The sequence below is a fragment of the Cebus imitator genome, unplaced genomic scaffold, assembly GCF_001604975.1.
Source record: "Cebus imitator isolate Cc_AM_T3 unplaced genomic scaffold, Cebus_imitator-1.0 Scaffold90, whole genome shotgun sequence".
In the NCBI taxonomy this organism is placed as follows: domain Eukaryota; kingdom Metazoa; phylum Chordata; class Mammalia; order Primates; family Cebidae; genus Cebus; species Cebus imitator.
This window is the reverse complement of record NW_016107405.1, coordinates 5,559,184-5,578,560: the sequence shown is the minus strand read 5'-3', so window position 1 is coordinate 5,578,560 and position 19,377 is coordinate 5,559,184. Positions and strand designations below refer to the sequence as shown.

Genomic DNA, 19,377 nt, shown 5'->3' with positions numbered 1-19,377 from the left:
TTTTAGCATTTCTTGTAGGACAGGTCTAGTGTTGATGATATCCTTCACTTTGTGTTTGCCTGGGAAGGTCTTTATTTCTCCTTCATGCTTAAAGGATATTTTCACTGGATATACTATTTAGGGTAAAAGTTTTACTCCTTCAGCATTTTAAATACGTTGTGCCATGCCTTCCTGGCCTATAAGATTTCCACTGAAAAGTCTGCTGCCAAACATGTTGGAGGTCCATTATGTGTAATTTCTTTTCTCTTGCTGTGTTTAGGATCCTTTTTTTTTTTTATCCTTGAGCTTTAGGAGTTTGATTATCAAATGCCTTGAGCTAGTCTTCTTTGGGTTAAATCTGCCTGGTGTTCTATAACATCTTTTTTTTTTTTTTTTTTTTTTTTTTTTTTTTTTTTTTTTTTTTGAGATGGAGTCTCACTCTGTCACCAGGCTGGAGTGCAGTGGCATGATCTCAGCTCACTGCAATCTCTGCCTCCTGGGTTCAAGCGATTCTCCTGCCTCAGGCTCCCAAGTAGCTGGGACTACAGGGGCATGCTGACACCTAGCAAATTTTTGCATTTTTAGTAGAGACGGGGTTTCACCATGTTGGCCAGGACAGTTTCAATTTCTTAACCTCAGGATCTGCCTGCCTCAGCCTCCCAAAGTGCTGGGATTATAGGCATGAGACATGACACCTGGCCTCTATAAATTTATTGCGCTTGAATGTTGATATGTTTCTCTAGGTTTCAGAAAATTCCTGATATTATCTATTTGAATAAACTTTCTACTTGTATCTCTTTCTCATCTTTAAGGCCAATAACTCAGATTTGCCCTTTTGAGACTATCTTCTAGATCCTATAGGCATGCTTCATTTTTCTATATTCTATTTTTCTTTGTCTCCTCTGTGTATTTTCAAATAACCTGCCTTCAAGCTTACTCATTCTTTCTTCTGCTTGATCCTTTCTGCTATTAAGAGACTCTGCTGCATTCTTTAGCACGTCAATAGTATTTTTCAACTCTAAATTTTCTTCTGGATTCAATTGTTTCTATCTCTTTGTTACATTTCTCTGATATAATTCTGAATTCCTTCTCAGTGTTATGTTGAATTTCTTTGAGTTTCCTCTAAACAGCCATTTTGAATTCTGTCTAGAAGGTTACCTGTATGTTTCTAGGCACTAGGATTGGTACCTAGTGCCTTATTTAGTTCATTTAGTGAGATCATGATTTCCTTGATGTTGATGCTTACAGATGTTTATATGTTTCTGGGATGTTGTTTATACGTGTTTTCCAGATGTTGATAGCTGATGCTTATAGATGTTTCCTGGATGTTGTTGATGCTTATAGACGTATAAATAAGGCACTAGGCTTTGTCTCTAGTGCCTTATTTAGTTCATTTGGTGAGGTCATGTTTTTCTGAATGTTGTTGATGCTTATAGATGCTTGTCTGTATGTGGGTATTGAAGATTTAGGTATATTTATTGTAGTACTCATTGTCTGGACTTGTGATTGCTCACCTGATTTTTGGTTCCTGTGATGGTGCTTTTCTGTATGCAGAGAGTTGTTAAAATTTTGGTATTCCAGTGAGGGGGATGAACAGCATAGGCTTCTATTCTACCATCTTGCTCTGCTCTCATACAGTTTTTGAAGTTCAGGATTGGTAATTTAACAGTAGAGATAAACATATCTAGTTTAAACCCAGCTCTACCACTTACTATAACATGTTATTTAAACTTTCTAGGGCAAAGTATTCTCATCTATAAATTGGAGATAATAGTATTATCTACTCTATTAGCTATTGTGAGGACTAAATGAGATATTAGCCATAAAATATTTAACATAGTACATGGCTGACAGTATATACTTTCTTATTTTTAAAGAAAACATATAAGCCAGGCATGGTGGCTCACATCTATAATTCCTGTGCCGTGAAAGGCCAAGGCAGGTGGGTTGCCTAAGGCTAGGAGTTTAAGTTATAATGAGCTACAAGAGTGCCACTATAGCTTGGCCAACAGAGCAAGATCCTGTCTCCAAAAGAAAAAAAAGAAAACATACATACAATGAAATATTATTCAGCCATAAAAAGGAATAAGGTTCTGATACATGCTACGACATAGATGAACCTTGAAAATATTACACTAAGTGACATAGATCAGACATGAAAGGACAAGTATTGTAGGATTCCACTTTTAGGAGTGCCTACAATAGGCAAATTCATAGAGACAGAGAGAGTAGAGGTTACCAGGGGATAAGGGGCAAAGGAGGATGGGGAGTTACTGTTCAGTGGATAAAAAGTTTCTGTTTGGCATGATGAAAAAGTTCTGGAAACAAATAATGGTAATGGCTGTACAATATTGTGAATGTACTTAATGCAACTGAAATATACTTAATGACAGTAAAATTGTCATAACGGCAAATTTTATGTTATATACGTTTCACCATAATAAAGATAAAATTAAAAATGTTTTAAATGTGAGCCATCGTTTTTAACCTCCAAAAATCTGTAGGGAAGGTCTATACTCTCATAAGATCATGTCCCCACAATTAAAATTTGAATTATTTTTACCCATACATCTTATCTTATACTTAGCCACACCAAAGTTCAACTCTTTTCCTTCTGTTCTCTCTCCTGGCATCTCAGACTTTTACAATCTTTTTGTTAATTTTTTTTCACATATAAAAATCACTTGTTTAATTCAATTGTGAACTCGGGAATTTAATGTAGTGCTTGATCTGTAAACATTTTAGATTAATGTCAGCACTTCTTACTGAGGAAGCCAACTACCAGTTTTCTTTTTTAAAAATCGACTGTTCTAACTCTTCATTCCTGATTTCTTAGTCAATTTCTAGATAAAACAAAGCATTCCCTCCAATCTTATAGTATGCCTTTTTAAGAAACAGTCTGCGGGGGATATGTGTGTGTTGGGATGTGTGTGGGGATGATGTGGCACAGCAGGGAAAAGGGAGACTTTGTCAAAGGTATTTTTTCTAATGTTAATAAGTTACATCTAATTGTGCCTCTCTTTTTTTCAAATAGCTATTTATCATTTTATTAAACCAAACCTGATTGGTTGGCATGATTTCCCATTACGTAAATCATACTGTTCACCTCCAAATAGATTGTGTTTGTTTAAATGTTCAACAATTATACCATTCATTACAAATTCTATCCACTTCCCTGACCTTGAAGTAAAAATGAGCAATCTAATCAACAAGGACCTCCACTGGAATGCCTCATGTGGATTGATTACACAGAAGTTATTTGTAATGATAAGATGTACATTTTAGTCAGCCAATGGTAGAATATTAATGTGCACTTGGAAAAATAAAGTTCTTTGTGAATATCATCTTGCTAAATAATTTTGTCTCTTAATCTTCTTTTGTGTTTCCAATTTCTACCCAGACATTTTATAGTACATTCTTATTACTATAGAGTATATATTTTTGATTTTGGATGTACATGTAATTTATTTCACAAAAACTACATATTACTTCCAGTAGTTAAAGAGCTCCTAAAAAGCTACAGGTAAAACCCATAATACTCTGGAATAGAGAAAATATATGCTCTTTTGTGGAACCTGGTATTCTGTTATGAAAAAGTATTAAAATTTTCTAATTATGCAATTTTTGCTATCAGAAAAAAAAATGTGAGGTATTAAACTTAATTCCATCCAAAGGAATACAGTCTAAAATTTCCACTAGAAATACTTGGGCCAGCAGTTCACAAGACTGATTACAAATATTTATCTATGTTCAACTTTAGAATACTGTCCATGAAAAGAATATAATATAAGAACAACTAAACCCTATCACAAGATGCATTCATCATGAAGATTTACTCTGTTGTACTATCCATTTACATGAGCAATTGAGGCACTTTATTATAAGGAAAGAAAGAACTGAGTAAACCCTCTTGGTCCTATTTTAAAAAAAGAAGGCAGTCTACTACGGTAGTTAAAAAATTGGATTATGGGTCTGGTTAAGTCAGGTTCCCTAGGAAAACCTGAGATGAGTTAGGCTGTACTCTCAAAAGAAGAAAAGTGAAGGAAGTAGTATAGGTCAGGAGAGGGAAGAATGTGGCTTAGAGAATAGTTTCAGTTTGATCCCACAGGAATGCTCTGCAGAACAAGTTGCACTACAGAATTAGCCCTACGTTGAAGCAAATGGTTAGCCCATTGGAACTCCCTATCATTGTGTCATTGGTCAGGATCTGCTGGTAGGGATTGGAGGAATCATAGTCACTCAGAAGAGAGTAATTCTCTGAATTACTAGCCCACGGTCATATGAGCCGGAGGAAGAAATGGACAACAGGGTAAAGTAGATACAGCGGCACATCATCTTCTATAGGGTTTAATTATTCTAGCTTTTAATCCTACCACATAGCTATTACCTACGTGACACTTGGCAAATATTTAAGTTCTCTGCTCTTGGAATTCCTTATCTATTAAATTGAGGAGAATAACCCTTGTTTCTCAAGGTTGTTTCAAGAATAAAAAGAAAATAATGCATGTACAACACTTGGGCTGGTGCTGATAAATATGCTTAGTATATAGATGCATTTAAAAATGCTAAACGGCTAGAAGGCAAGAATGATTTAACAAATTATATGGTTTCTTTCAATAAGACATTGTCCTTGGCAAAACTCCACAAATAAGGAAATATTTTTGGGTCCCCTTCCAGCAGACAATTACACAAAAAAGACATACTTGCCTATTTTTTACAGATGTCTGTGCAATTGCCGAATCTTCAGCAACTCAGTGGTGGTACTTAGTGAAAATGCCCAAGTGGCGGGGAGAGTACGTGATTCTCATGAGAGCAGTAGCCTTGCCAAGAAGATATGGAAGAACTTGAAGAAGTCATACCCATTTAGCATAAGGGAACAAAAAAGAAGAATGGAAAGAAAGAGAAAATGGTTGAACCCCTGCAGTAGCTGACCAAACTTGTTTGTGAGTATGTAAGACACTTGGTGGTGGTGGCTGGGCAGGGAGTAGAGGGTTAATACACAAGACTCAGACCCTATAATAGTAAAGACAGGTGGTGGTGAGCTAAAGACTAGCAACAGGTGCCTAAGGACTGCTGCTTTGTCATTTTATTCATGTGATGTATTATTAGACTAGCTTAAAGGTACAAGCACAGGCTCACAGGTGACATTTCTGATTGGCATTAACTTGGGCCGGCTTGCCTAGAGCACTATTCTAGGGTATCAAAACATATCAGGGAATAAAACACAAATGCCTGCCACATGAGCTTATGCCTAGAAGAAAATAAACATAATATATAAGCTAATAATACACTGTAATATGTCAGAAAGTGGTAACTACTATGAATTTTGAAAGTATATAGAGTAGTGTAAGGCATGTCGGAGGGTGAAGGAGCAGTTTGCTGTATTAAATAGGATGGGCGTGATAGGCCTTACTGAGAAGGTAAGACTTGAGTAGACACATGGAAAAGGTAAACAAATTAGTCTGGTGAAGATCATTGGGAGAGCATTTCTGAAAGAAGGAACAGCCACAGCAAAGGACTTAGGAGAGAATGTAGCATGTTTAAGGAAAAGCAATAAGAAGAGTGAGCAAGGTGGAAAGTGGTATGAAATGAGGTCACAAGGATAACAAGATGAAGAGAAATGAGTGAAATAGGGGGATGAAAAGTAGAAGGATGCTTTGCATGGTTGGTGCTGACATTCTCTTTTGTGGCCTGGCTCCTGTTCCCCATACCTCCCAGATTGGAAGAAGCCACCACTGTTCACTTCTTTAGTGTCCTCTATTGTCTGCAATCACCTTTCATTGTGCTTTCCTGGAACAAACTTAGCACCCTCTCCCCTATCTCCTGATGCTAACTCCTACTCAATTTGCGGGCATTCTTAGGATTTTCCTACAACTAGGATATTTTTCTTCTTAGCCTTTTCACCTCACCCTTTTCTACCTCACCACCACCACCACCATGACCACCACCACCCTCCCATCCTCCTCAGATCCAGGAACCTTTTGTTTTGAGATAGGATCTAGCTCTGTCACTCAGGCTGGAGTGCAATGGCACAATCATAGCTTACTGTAACCTCAAACTCCAGAGCTCAAGTGATCCTCCTGCTTCAGCCTTCCAGTAGTTTGAGATTACAAATGTGAGCCACCACTTCCAGCCCTAAGAGCCTTCTTCTGTTATATGCATTTCTATGCTACTGAGTGGATCCAGCCATTTGACTCTTAAGGTCAAGCCAATTAAAATGTAAATAAGTTTTTCAAGATTTTTATGTTTCTTATAGGTATCTTCAACCAGCACATAACAACTCACCTTTGCTGTCTAAAAAAATGGAGAATTTGATGGAACGACTATATTCCGACAGATGATACTTAAAGCACAGTAAGACATTTACAACACAATATTCCTTCTTTGTCTTTCTCAAAGCCTAGCTTGGTGTCAAGAAATATTTGTTGGGTGATTTTGGAACAAAAGAGACCTGGTTGCAAATCCAAGCAGGTATTCTAGGCAAGGTAATTAAGCTTCTTGAACCTCAGTTTTCTAACTGTAAAATCAGGATAACACATAATTCTCAGGGTGATTTTAAGGCTTAAATAAATTGCATGAAAAGGCCCCACATTTTATAGGTCCTTAATGATCATTCAATTTCCATCTTAACTATGCTTTTCTCTTCGTGTTGCTGCTTTCAGGTTTTTTTTTTATTATTTATTTATTATTTATTTCAGTTTCATAACACTCAGCAAGAACCTATGAAACTTCAGAAAATCTATTCTTTAGCTCATTACAGTTTAATAACTCAAATAAGTCTGTTCAATCGGGTGACTACAAAAATGTAAGAAAGTGTTGGCCATAAAGCCAAGCCAGAGCAAGGAGAAAACTGCTCCTCTTTCCCAAAATATAAAAAAATACCATTTGAATAGCCCCTTTTTGAAGATGTTTATTATCCATATAACAAACTTTGAGAGGCATGTTTCAAAATTTTTTCTTGGAGGTCAAAAACATCCTATCTATATTACTGTTTATTTTAATATGACAATTCCAAACATGGCTTTAAATCAAATACATAAAGGTTATAATTAGCTTAAATTACTGTATACATATAAAAAAGCATAAACTTTTCCAAACAAAAATGGTATGTGCCAGAAGTCATTTTCTTTAGTTCATAAAATCTGTTTTAAGAGCATTCTATCTATGGCAGCAATAACTGCAAAAATCCATTTTCTATAACCTTGAAACACTGAAAAATGAAAGCTATTTTGACATGGTAGTAAACACTCAAGTCTACTAAAGAGAAATAATCATCTTATTCTGTTTATTTACAAAACATTGTAGAAATGTTAAAAATCGGGGCCTCACTTCCTGTTAGACTCTCGCCATCTAAGAACTCCTGAAGAACTCCTAGGTCTAGCAGAGGCAAGTGACCTGTCCAACTCAGGCCAAGCCCTGCAGTTCAGACCCTATCAGGTTTGGTGGAAGTGGTTTTTCCACTCTTGGCTGTTAGGAAGGCTGCAGGCAGAACTCCCAGGCCTATGCATGACCAGCTAGTGGGATAAGACTGGAACTGGATGCCCTTTTCCCTTACTCCCACTCATGAGACCCTCTAGTTTACAGGTTTTTTATTATCTACTTCCCCTTACTGTTGCCCCTGGATCCTTGGGTTCAGCACATCTCTATTGCTTTGTGCTTAGAGCAGTAAAATGTCATGCAGTGAAAAATAATGTGGAACCTTTGAATCAGAATATCTGGTCTTTCAGTTTCATTGAAGGGTCCTTAATTTAGGGCAAGTTGTTTTAAGGTAACTTCACCTGTTGCTATGGTTTGGCTCTGTGTCCAACCCACATATCATCTTGTAGTTCCCATAACTCCCAGGTATGAATCATGGGGATGGGTCTTTCCCATGCTGTTCTCATGACAGAGTGAATAAGTCTCACAAGATCTGATGATTTCAAAAACGAGAGTTTCTCTACACAAGCTCTCTCTTTGCCTGCTGCCATTCATGTAAGATGTGACTTGCTCCTCCTTGCCTTCTGTCATGACTCTGAGACCTCCCCAGCCATGTGGAACTGTAAGTCTATTAAACCTCTTTTTCTTCCCAGCCTCAGGTATGTCTTTATCAGCTGTGTGAAAACAGACTAATACACTTGTAAAATGCAATTTATAGCCCCACCTGTCACTGAGTTGTTTGTGAGAAACTGACATAGTTCACATCTCTCCCAAAATGGAATATGCCCTTTAAGTTAGGAAAGGCATCCTATTAATTACTGATAGAATACCAGGAATATCATCAAATTTTGGTGAATAAAATAAAGTAGATATAACACATCTCTAGAAATATTACTTATACAATTTATATCCTGGCATTTGAAGTACTTTTTATTTATAGCAGTAGTAAAACTGGAAAAAGGAAGTGAATGATGATGGAAAACCAGAACAAGAGAATTCCTTGGACTTTTTGGAATACCTTAATCAAATCGAATTGTTAGAAACACAAGGATAGGGAATGCTTCCAGTTTTTGCCCATTCACTATGATATTGGCTGTGGATCTATCCTAAATAGCTTTCATTATTTTAAGATACGTTCCATCAATACCTAGTTTATTGAGAGTTTTTAGCATAAAGGGCTGTCGAATTTTGTCGAAGGCCTTCTCTGCATCTTTTGAGACAATCATGTGGTTTTTGTTTTTGGTTCTGTTTATGTAATGAATTACGTTTATAGATTTGCATATGTTGAATCAGCCTTGTATCCACAGGATGAAGCCTACTTGATCGTGATGGATAAGCTTTTTGATGTGCTGTTGCATTCAGTTTGCCAGTATTTTATTGAAGATTTTTATATCAATGTCCATCATGGATATTGGCCTGAAGTTTTCTTTACACCTTACACTAAAATTAACTCCAGATGTATTAAAGATGTAAACATAATACCACACACCATAAAAACTCTAGAAAAAAAACAAGGGAAAACCATTCAGGACACAGGCATAGGCAAGAACTTCATGACTAAAACACCAAAAGCATTGGCAACAAAAGCCAAAACAAATGGGATCTAATTAAACTAATTAAGCAAAAGAAACAATCATCAGAGTGAACCAGCAACCAAGAGAATGGAAAAACATTTTTGCAGTCTACCCATTTGACAAAGGGCTAATATCCAGAATCTACAAAGAACTAAAGCAGATCTACAAGAAAAAAACAAATGAACACATTCAAAAGTAGGCAAAAGATATGAACAGACACTTCTCAAAAGAAGACATTTATGCAGCCAACAAACATATGAAAAAATGCTCATCATCACATCATTAAGAGAAATGCAAATCAAAGCCGCATTGAGATACCATCTCACAGCAGTTAGAATGGCGATCATTAAAAAATCTGGAGAGGACAGATGCCGGAGAAGGATGTGGAGAAATAGAAACACTTTTACACTGTTGATGGGAGTGTAAATCAGTTCAACCATTGTGGAAGACAGTGTGGCAATTCCTCAAGGATCTAGAAATAGAAATTCCATTTGACCCAGCAATCCCATTATTGGGTACATACCCAAAAGTTTATAAATCATTCTATTATAAAGACACATACACACATATGTTCATTGTGGCACTGTTTACAATAGCAAAGACCTGTAATCAACCCAAATGCCCATCAATGATAGACTGGACAAAGAAAATGTGGCACATATACATCATGGAATACTATGCAACCATAAAAAATGATGAGTTCATGTCCTTTGTAGGACATGGATGAGTCTGGAAACCATCTGACACAAGAACAGAAAACCAAATGCCACATTTCCTCACAGGTGGGTGTTGAACAATGAGAACACATGAGTACAGGGAAGGGAACATCACACACTGGGGTCTGTTGGGGAGTAGGGGGCTAGGGGAGGGACAGCAGGGGTTGGGGAGGTTAGGGAGGGATAACATTGGGAGAAATGCCTGATGTAGGTGACGGGGAGATGCAGACAGCAAAACACATGCAGACAGCATGTGTGTACCTATGCAACAATCCTGCAAGATCTGCACATGTACTCCAGAACTTAAAGTACAATTTAAAAAAAAAAGAAAGAAAGAAACACAAGGATACCTTATTCCCAATAGTACTCAAAGTCTCTGAATAGGCAATTCTGATGAAGATGAGGAGCAAGATGAAGAAAAATGAACAGCGATATCAATTGCAAGAAAAAAAATGTGTGAAAAGATCCAAGTAAATTGCTGATTTGGGCTACTGAAAAAAATCTACTTTTTAACACAAGAGCACTCCATAACCCATCAGACATCCATAGAAAAAACTGAAAATCATGAACTGAAGGCATGTTTCTAAGCTTACTATAATGTGAAGACTACTTTCTGAAGAAGCCAATCATGTAAACACTTGGGACAAAGACGAATATAACCTTCTTCATCAAGCAGTCTACAATGGACACTTAGATATCATCCATGAGGTGACTGCACAAGGGGCAGATGTTCATGCAGTGACTGTGGATCAATGGACAACCCTGCACAATGCTTGTAAGTGGAATAACACCAGAGTGGCTTCTTTCTTCCTTCCACATGATGCTGATATGAATGCCCAAACAAAAAGCCTCTTAACGACATTGCATCTTGCTGCTGAGAACAAAGACAGCAAAGATACCCTAGAACTTCTCTTGATGAACCCTTACATCAAACCAGGTCTGAAAAAAACTTGGAAGAAACAACATATGATATCACTAAGAGGTCAAGTATCTATTACTACCTCTTTGAAACTGTGGAAAGCTATACAAATTTGTCACCTCAATCTTAACAGTTCTAGTAATTTTCATAAATTTTTAAGTACCAGTGACTCCTTTGTGTGAGATGTAAAATATTTCCATCATTCAAAGTCAAGCCTACTTGAGGGAGGAGAATGAAAGGAAGGTGAGGTTTGAAAACTACCTGTCAGGTACTACTACACTCAATACCTGGGTGACAAAATTATCTATATACCAAACCCAGTGACCTGCAATTTGTTACCCATGTAACAAACCTGCACATGTACCCCTGAACTAAAATTAAAGTAGAAAAATTAATGGAAAAAGACCAGTGTGGATAGAAACAAAAAGCATAAATATAAATATTCAAGAAAAATAAAGTATAGCAAGAAATAAATTTTAAAAAATAAATGTTGCCTATTATATGAAAAATATTAATAAAAAACTACTTAATTTTATTGTAAGAAATAAAATAGATTAATTCCAACAGAAAAACATACTTGCCATGAATCATATATGTAAGTTTTTAATTTCAAAAAATAACAACAAAATGTACATTTACTTCCTGCATATAATTCATAATTACTCAGTTTTTACTCTCTATTTTATAAAAAAAATTACTCTCTATTTTATAAAATAGAGCTATAAAAATGTGTCAGAATTTCTAGTAACCAAGGGAACTAGCTTTCATAAAATTTGGTATCTCAGAGACTATTGTTAAGACATTAAGACCATTAAATGTTGAGTTTTAAAGCTTTAAACCTTTGCCAAGTTGAGAAAATTCGAAATGTAACATTTGTTTCCATTCTTCTGCAATTTAATTGACATTTATCCTAAAGTAAAGATATCTATACTGACAGGCATCTGATGAAGTACAAATGGCCTGGCTCTTTGTAAATCTAGGTTTAAGTTCCAGATCTTTTTGACATAAGCTTGATCTTGTATTCCCAATTATCAAATGCAAATAATCATGTCTACCCCTATTTCTCACAGGATTTATGAGGAAATCTGAAGTATATATTATGAAAATACTTAGAATTCTTTGAAAGGGTGACTTTACAAATTCAAATTAACCATGTGGTTTGTTATTATTGGTATAATTAGAAAGGAGAAGAGCAATAGCACACATTTATTTAGTTTTATCATTAGGTAATGCATTGCCTATTGTAATAAATGTATCATTCACAAGAATATAAGGAAGTTATATGAAAGATCACTCATTCGAGAAGGCTTGATGTTAAATCTGTCTGTGGCTAATTTCTATACTATAGTAGAGTGGCTGAGAAGAAAGTAGATTCTGGAGACAGGCCACCTGACTAGACTTTGGGCTCTACATTATTTAGTTGTGTGACCATGGTCAAATTTCTCAACTTCTCACTGTCTTAGTTCATTAGCAAAATGCTAATAAATAAAAGTACCACTTTGAGAGGGTTTTCATAAAAAAGACATGAATTTGTGGTAGTTACTGTTGGCTGCATAATTCAAAACCCATTCTCAACCTTCTTTTCCTTCCTCCTGTTCTGCTATAAAGGCAGAAAAAATGTAATAACCTGATTTTCCAACCTCCTTTGCAACTAGGGGTGCTAAGTAATAGTGCCAGCAGAGGAGACCTAAGCAGAAATCTGTTGGAGCTTCTAGGAAAGCTTTGGTTTTCCTGATAAAAGGAGACAGATGTTCCTGGGTCCATCCTTTCCTTCCTTTTTCTTGTATTTTAACACAAACATGCCTCCTGGACCTGGGAGTGACATCTTACGACCATGAGGATGAGGCCAAGAGAGCAGCGTAGATGCTATGAGAAACCATTGTGCCACTGAACCAATACCAGTTTCCAGACTCCTTTTAACATGAAAAGCAATGAACCATAGGTTTCCATGCAACCAAAACTGAATATTGTCACTTGCAGCTGAAAGTATTCCTTAACTGATAGAGTTAATATATGTAAAATGCTTGGAATAGTTCTTAGTCATTGTAAATGTTCAATAAATTTTAACTATGAGCATTGTTTTCCAGTTAATGAAACTTTGCATTGCATCAATTTGATGTTACAATTGAATTTGAATATGTGATATATATTTGTCTAATTTATGTATTCTTTAATTTCAACATAGAGCTATGTTATTTAAAATTCACTGTATTTTAAACGCATGATAAAGGATCCTCTCTTGTGATTAATCTGTCTAAAAGCCCTTTTACTTTATTTATTTATTTATTTATTTATTTATTTATTTATTTTTGCTATCTACTTTAATTCAAGAACCCATTAAATCTGTTGAGCTCTTTTTGGTTTTCATCAATATATTAGTAATTTTAAACTGTTCTGTAGTGAAGAAAGTTTTGGAAATAATGTTCTAAAATTTCATTGGTTATCTTTTAATTCATTTTTTAAAATTTATAATTTTGCTATGTTTTTAACCCTAAAATGTTTATACATTTATGGGTTATTACTCTTTCTTAGCAGTCTATTAGGACTACAGTTTACAAAATTGTAAAGAAATTTTTTATTTTACTAAATCAAGGAACAAATCATTCAAATTGTGAATCTATATCTCATTCTCTACTTAACATTCATTTAAGAGTTTAATTAACACTCTTTACATTATGAAGTCCAAACTGATACTATTAATTTCAATATTCAACCTCCTCCCCCACACAGATACATCTCTACTTTTCTACCCATTTTCCCCCAATGAAGTAACTGCAACCATTCATCCAATTGCTCAGGCCTAAAATTTGGATGTCATTTATAACCTGTCTTTTCCTATCATCCCACTTCCAATCTAACAGTGAATCTTATTTGCTATCTCTACAAAATGTGTATATCCTAAGTCTGACATCCAGCCACCTCCATAGATCACTGCTAGAGACCCAGTCTCCTACATCATCCTTTCACAACCATTTTCAATCATGGACTCCACACTAGAATATTTGAAGAAACAAACATGAGAAACATTTTCATTCACCACTACTTCCTTGTATTATATTAGTTAATGCTTCTTAGCCAATATCCATCTTCATCATTTCCTGATAAATTTTTTCCTGTTTAAGAATTTGTTCTCTGACCTAACTATATTCCTTAAAGAAGAAAACAAATCCAGATAAGAAGCCAGTCCTGTTTTAACAGCTTACATGTTCCTACTAGATGTGGAAAACTGACCTAGACTTGTTGACTGACATCTTTCTTCCACAACTTTTTCCAACCTTGGCTATGTTTTAAAATCACTAGAGGAAACTTGAGAAATATCAACTCCTGAACTCTACTATCAAAGATTTTGACATACAGTAACTGGTTTCAACTGGGGCTAGCTAGAACTATCTCCAGGGAATTCTAAGGAGCAGACAAGGTTGAGAATCTAGGCTATTGGAATCGACTCTTAGCTGGTGTTCCTGATTCTACAATTGCTCCCATACATACAGTCTTTTTTCCTTGTAACAAATCAGATCCTTGAAATGTTCCATGACAGTAAGAATAAAACCTCAAAGAGGTCTTCTCTGAAATTCCTATTTTAATTCCAATTTGCTTCCATTATTCTCTATCTCCTTTACCTGGTTAATTTTTCTTTACAGAATTTATCATTACCATTTAATTATACATTTATTCTCTTGCCAGACTATGAACATTTGGACATCAAGGATCTTGCCTTGTCTTCCTCACAACTTTATCCTTCATGCTTAGAAGAAAATAGGCTAGCAGCATAGTAACTATTTGTGGAATCAATTAATGCTATTTTAAAAAGTAGTTGTCAATCTTTCCCCCGACTGTCTTGTGCACATGAATTCTAAAAATCGAAAAAATTTGATTTACCATTGTTATGCCTCTAAAATTATCTCCAAACGATCTCAGTCAAAATTAAGAATTCAGGATCCCAACAGAATTTTTTCAAACTATTGAAAGTAATACTGCATGTACTACTATAGAAAATAAGAATTGAAAAATATAACATTAACTTTAAAACAAATTCCCCGCAAAATGTGCCATCGTAATTTGTAATAGTAAAACAACTGTATTAGCTAACTGTTGCATATTGTCTGAGTCAAAGCTTGAAAGTTAAAGAAAACAAACTCAGGAACTAGGAAGAAGAGTCTAAATCTGAGTATTATTTATTACTGTGATACAGCTGGTTTCTCACCCTCTTTGTTTTACCAGTTTCCTGTCATCAGTGAACCAAGCAGAACACCGAAGTCATTAATCCAGTATGTAGGTGGCATTGTGACCCACTCCAGGAAATCATCTTGGGGGAATTCCCAAATCTCTTCAGACAAAACCAAATTACTGATTTCTTATCTGGCCAGGAATAAAGCTTGTGATTTACCTGTAAATGAATCATAGCTCATTCCGAGTCTGATTTACTGGTCAGAAGATGAAATCTCCTTTGGAAAGGAATGTTTCCCTCTACAGAGTGAGAGTGAAACAAATGGTGGAAACAAGTACTCCCCTAGGGAGAGAGTGCCTTTGTGAGCATTATACTTTCCAAGTAAAATCTGAACACCACTGTGGGGCCCTATAGTCTGGTGTTAGTTTAGAATGTCCCACCTCTATGACCTTGGGCAATTTATATGGCCTTCCTGTTCCTCAGTTTCCTCATCTTTAAAATGGAGATGATAGTAATTACCTTAAAAAGCTATCATGATAATTATATGAATTAGTGAACACAAAGTGTTTAGAAAAGTGTCAAGGCACATGGAAGTGCTATTTAAGTGTTAGTAATCACTAGACTGGTGCAGTGGCTCATGCCTATAATCCCACTACTTTCAGAAGCTGAGGCAGGAGGATCACTTCAGGCCAGAAGTTTGAGATCAGCTTGGACAACACAACAAGACTCCATTTCAACAAATTTTAAAATTAGCCTGGCATAGTGGCACACACCTGTGGTCCCAGCTACTCAGGAGGCTGAGGTGGGAAGATTGCTTGAGCCCAGGAGGTTGAGGCTACACTGCACTCCAGCCTGGGCAGCAAAGTGAGACTCTGTCACAAAAAATAAACAACCAAAAAAAAATTACTAAAAACATGGACTGCAGAGCCAGCTGTTTCCCGCCCTCCTGGGTAGATGAACTTGGGCAGGTAATATTACCTTGCTGTGCCTCTAATTCCTTCTGTAAAATTGAGATAACGTATAGCTCAAGAGGATTGTGTATTAAGTGACTTAATATAAGAAAAGCCCATAGAAAGTCACTGGCATAGAGGAGGTACTATAAAATGCATTTATTATCATTATTATTGCTGTGGTTGTTATTAACTTATATTACAGTTCAGTGAAAGATTTTTGAAGCGTTGATTTCTTCCAGGTCTCCTGCTTCTTTGGTCACTATTTCTTAGGCCCCTTAAGTGATCCCTTTCCTTTGGCGACTTTCTAAAGAAATCGTCAATCCCTAAGAATATATTCTTGGCACTCTGATCTCATCCTATCCCTTCTCCCTTGATAACATGATTACCTTAATATGTCCCTTATGACTTCTCAGATGACTTCTAAAGCTGAATAACCCAGGCCTCTCTAGGGGAACTTTGGACCTTAATTTGACATGGATGTTCCTTTGCTTTTTAGATACGCTTCTGCAGAACAAAACTTCCCTGTTTCCTGAAAATGTTTTCCTCTTCCTTGTTCTTGTCTTACCAGCTTTGATTTCTCTCTCCCCCTCATCCTTTATATCCAATCACCAAATCCTATTTTTTTTCAGCTTAACATTTAATTGATTCAGTTCATTTAAGAGTAAGTGTACCCTCAAAGTGTACCCTCAGGGTTGGATTACATCACTATAATTCGGAAATGAGAAATGTTGGCTGGTCTTTTGAACATACAACATATAAACTTGAGAATAGTCAGTTGCTTACTATTATCCACTATTTGGATTTGGAAACAGAGAAAATGAATATTCAGAAAGAGAGCAAGGCATGAAAAAGCCAAAGAAGAGACAAAATGTATTTTGAGTTCAATAACGCATACCAGTTCAAGGCTTGTTCCCGGAGGTTTGCTGAATGTTGAATCCTTTGCTTGGTGCCTAGGAAATGTTTCTTTCTTTTTTTTTCCCCAACTTTTAAGTTCAGGGGTACATGTGCAGGATATGTAGGTAAACATGTGCCATGGTGGTTTGCTTCACAGATCATCTCACTTCCTGTTGCTTTCCCTCCTTCCAACTCCCACCCTCTAACGGGCCCCTGTGTGTGTTGTTCCCTACCTTGTGTCCATGTGTTCTCATCAGTTAGCTCCCATTAAAAGTAAGACCATGCAGTATTTGGACTCCTGTTTTTGCATTAGTTTGCTGAGGGTAATGGCTTCCAACTCCATCCATGTCCCTGAAAAGGATGTGATCTCATTCCTTTCTATGGTTGCATAATATTCCATCGTATATATGTACCACATTTTTCTTTATCCAGTCTATCATTGATGGGCATTTAGGTTGATTCCATGTCTTTGCTATTTTGAATAGTGCTGCAATAAATATACATGTGCCCATATCTTTATAATAGAATGATTTATGTTCCATTGGTTGTATACCCAGTAAGGGATTGCTGGGTCAAATAGTATTCCTGCCTCTAGGTCTCTGAGGAACCACCACAGTGTCTTCCATAATGGCTGAACTAATTTACACTCTAGCCAACAGTGTAAAGGCACTCCTTTTCCCCACAACCTCACCAGCATCTATTGTCTTTGACTTTTTAATAACAGCCTTTCTGACTGGCTAAGATGATTTCTCATTGTAGTTTGACTTGCATTTCTCTAATGATCACTGATGAGCTTTTCTCCATCTGTTTGTTGGCCACATGTATGTCTTCTTTGCAGAAGTGTCTGTTTATGTACTTTTGCCCACTTTTTAATGGGGTTGCTTTTTTCTTGTAAATTTGTTCAAGTTTTTGTAGATGCTGAAGATTAGACTTCGGTCAGATGGATAGATTGCAAAAATTGTCTCCCATTCTATTGGTTGCCCGTTCACTCTGATGACAGTTTCTCTCGCTGTACAGAAGCTCTTTAATTAGATCTCATTTGTCAATTTTTGCTTGTTGCAATTACTTTTGGTGTCTTCATCATCTTAATCCTAATCCATCTTGAGTTGATTTTTGTATGTGGTGTAAGGAAGGGGCCTAGTTTTAATTTTCTGCATATGGCATGCCAGTTCTCCCAGCACCATCTACTAAATAGAGAATCCTTTCCCCATTGCTTGTTTTGTCAGGATTGTCAAAGATTAGATGGTTGTGGGTGTGCTCTCCAGCAAGGGCTCAGAACTAAGCTGAGACTGAGATGGCTGAAATGGCAGAAGTAAGCTTCAGAAAGTGGGTAATAATGAACTTTGCTGAACTAAAGGAACATGTTGTAACCTAATGCAAAGAAGCTAAGAATCATGATAAGACAATACAGGAGCTGATGGCCAAAATAGCCAGTTTAGAGAGAAATATAACCAATTTCCTAGAGCTGAAAAACATACTACAAGAACTTCACAATGTAATCATACATACTAACAGCAGACCAAATCAAGTGGAGAAAGGAATCTCAGAGCCTGAAGACTGTCATTCTGAAATAAGACAGGCAGACAAGAATAGATTTAAAAAAAAAAAAAGAATGAAAAGGAATTAATAAAACCTCTGAGAAATATGGAATTATGTAAAGACACAGACTCTATGACTGATTGGGGTGCCTGAAAGAGATTGTGAGAATGGAACCAAGTTGGAAATCATACATCAGGATATCATGCAGCAGAACCTCCCCAACCCAGACAGGCCAACATTCAAATTCAATAAATGCAGACAACCCCAATAAGATACTCCATGAGAATATCATCCCCAAGACACATATTTATCAGATTCTCCAAGGTCAAAATAAAAGAAAAAAATGTTAAGGGCTGTCAAAGTGAAAGGCCAGATCACCTACAAAGGGAAGCCCATCACACTGTTAGCAGACCTCTCAAGGAAAACCCTACAAGCCAGAAGATGTTAGGGGCCAATATTTAACATTCTTAAAGAAAATAATTTCCAAGCCAGAATTTCATAACTGGCCAAACCAAGCTTTATAAGTGAAGGAGAAATAAGATCCTTTTCAGACAAGCAAATGCTGAGGGTATTTGTTACCACCACCTTGCCTTGCAAGAGCTCCTGAAGGAAGCACTAAATAAGGAAAGGCAAAACCATTACCAGCCACTACAAAATCACACTGAAGAACACAGACCAGTGATAGTATGAAGCGAGCATGAAAATAAGTCTTCAAAATAACCAGCTGGCATTATGATGACAGGGTCAAATCTACATATAACAATACTAACCTTAAATGTAAATGGGCTAAATGCCCCAATTAAAGACACAGAATGGTCAACTGGATAAAGAATCACAACCCATCAGTATGTTGTCTTCAAGAGAACCAGCTCATATGCAAAGACATACACAGATTCAATATAAAGCAATGAAGGAAAATTTACCAAGCAAATGGAAAATAGAAAAAAATAGGGGTTGCAATCCTAGTTTCTAACAAAACAGACTTTAAACCAACAAAGATCAAAAAGACAAAGAAGGGTATCACATAATCTTAAAGTATTCAATTCAACAAGAAGAGATAACTATCCTAAAAATATATATACCCAGTACAAGAACAACCAGATTCATGAAGTAAATTCTTAGAGACCTTCGAAAAGACTTAAACTCACACACAACAATAGTGGGAGATTTTAACACGCCACTGACAATATTAGACAGATCATCAAGACAGAAAATTAAG

General features: G+C 36.3%; 1 pseudogene; it reads left to right on the top strand.

The window, feature by feature from the left end:
* LOC108308947 overlaps window positions 1–10,734 on the top strand; it is a 38,310-nt pseudogene extending 27,576 nt beyond the window's left edge.
* The last annotated feature ends 8,643 nt before the right edge of the window (window positions 10,735–19,377 follow it).